The sequence below is a fragment of the Benincasa hispida genome, chromosome 1 (genome assembly GCF_009727055.1).
Source record: "Benincasa hispida cultivar B227 chromosome 1, ASM972705v1, whole genome shotgun sequence".
In the NCBI taxonomy this organism is placed as follows: Eukaryota; Viridiplantae; Streptophyta; class Magnoliopsida; order Cucurbitales; family Cucurbitaceae; genus Benincasa; species Benincasa hispida.
In genome coordinates this window covers 3383427-3385282 of record NC_052349.1, presented here as the reverse complement: position 1 = coordinate 3385282, position 1856 = coordinate 3383427, and positions in this window count along the sequence as shown.

Here is a 1856-nt window from a genome sequence, read left to right as displayed (position 1 = left end):
CAAGTATTTATAAAATGAAAAATTTACAATTAAAGCTACTTGATTATATAATTTGATGGGATCAATTCGATGAATTTATATAATTATGATATATTGATTAACGAAACAACCAATGAATTCTATAATCAATGATAAACTAATTATAATTATAACAAGTTAAATTCATATTATATTAATCATGATGATCATTAACTAACTATAAATATAATTAATTAATTAAGTGATAGTTTTATTGCTTTGGTTCTTGATAGTTTATTGAAGAATAAAAATAGGTAATATAAACTAGTTTATTAAACTAAAATAAAAATTACATATATATTAAATTGTTTTAATACACATATTTAAATTGATTAATTTATTAAATAGTAGTAGTTAAATTCACACACTATACTTTAAAATTTAATATAAAACATGAATTTAATTTTCATATAATAAATAATTTAAATTAATTAATTTTAATAATATAAAATAAAAGAATAAATTTATGTATTAAAAGAGGAGAAAGAGTAGGAATGAAGAAAACCCACATTTTTTATAGGTATCGTTCATGGGTATAAAAAATGCATTGAAAAACATATTCTCATGTCTAAAGCTTCAAAACTTGTACAAAATAAGGGGTGGGTATCCCTTACCCATTCCCACCCTTATTCTCATCCCAATTCCCTTGATCCAAATGTCTTCTTAGGATAATAAATTTTTTTACACAAGTCTCCACCTTCTCTGTAACTTATTTCTAAAAATTTTCTACCATTCTCCTCCTCAAAAGTTCTTGGACACTACTCTTCCGGGTTATTTGGAATCATAAAGAATAGCAAGGTAACTTTGTTGGTAGTGTCATTTTTCTTGGAAAAGTTCTTGATCGTTGATAACGGTGGAAGAGGAAAGCTAGAGGAATCAAGAAATATGAGTTTTGATTTATTCTATTCCTCCTTTTTTCTAGCATGCTTATGGTTTTGTTTGAATATTTATCCTAAAAATGCACATTCTATTTTACTGTTTTTGTTTCTATAAAAATCGAATATCTAAATGTAAGACGTTTACATGCTTTCGTGGGAATTCGATTACTTTACACTAACGATATAATTGGAATTAGTTTTGAATGAGTATGATAAATCAATGATACCCTAATTCATACTTTAAATGACATTTGAAAGAGTGCCTATAAATATCGTGGCACTAATATATATTTGAAAGTGAACAAGGACTGATATAATGCATTTAATTATGTTTTGGATGAGTATTAATATACTATCTCTCAATACATCATTGTTTTTGTTTTTAGAATGAGTGCTTACCGTTATGGATGTATGTATGTCATTTTCAAAGAGTTTCTTAAATTACAACTCTGTTTTTGTTTTTAGAATTTTAATTAGGGATTCAATTTTTTTTTCTTCTTTGAAATAGGTGAAATCATAATAGAGAGATTGCGATAAATAAACATAAATTTCAAAAACCATAAAAAAACTAGGGTCCATTTGGTAACCATTTTGTCTTTTGTTTTTGAAATTTAGTCGATTTTCTTTCTTTCTTTTTTCCTTTTTAACAATGATTTGTAGCTTTTTAAGTATAATAATTGAATTCTCAGTCAGATTCCAAAAAATAAAATCAAGTTTTTTAAAAAATATTTTTTTAATTTTCAAAATTTGACTTGATTTTTTAAACTACCAATAAAAGTAGATAATAAAAGAAGAAATTTAAAGGTTAAAATAGTCTCTATAAACTTACTTTTTAAAAATAAAAAATAAAATAATTATCAAACGAAGATTAAATCATCCTCAAACAAAATCTAAAAAATCTATTAATGAGAAGTAATCTATTATAGTCCATAACTTTTAATAAATCTATATATATATATA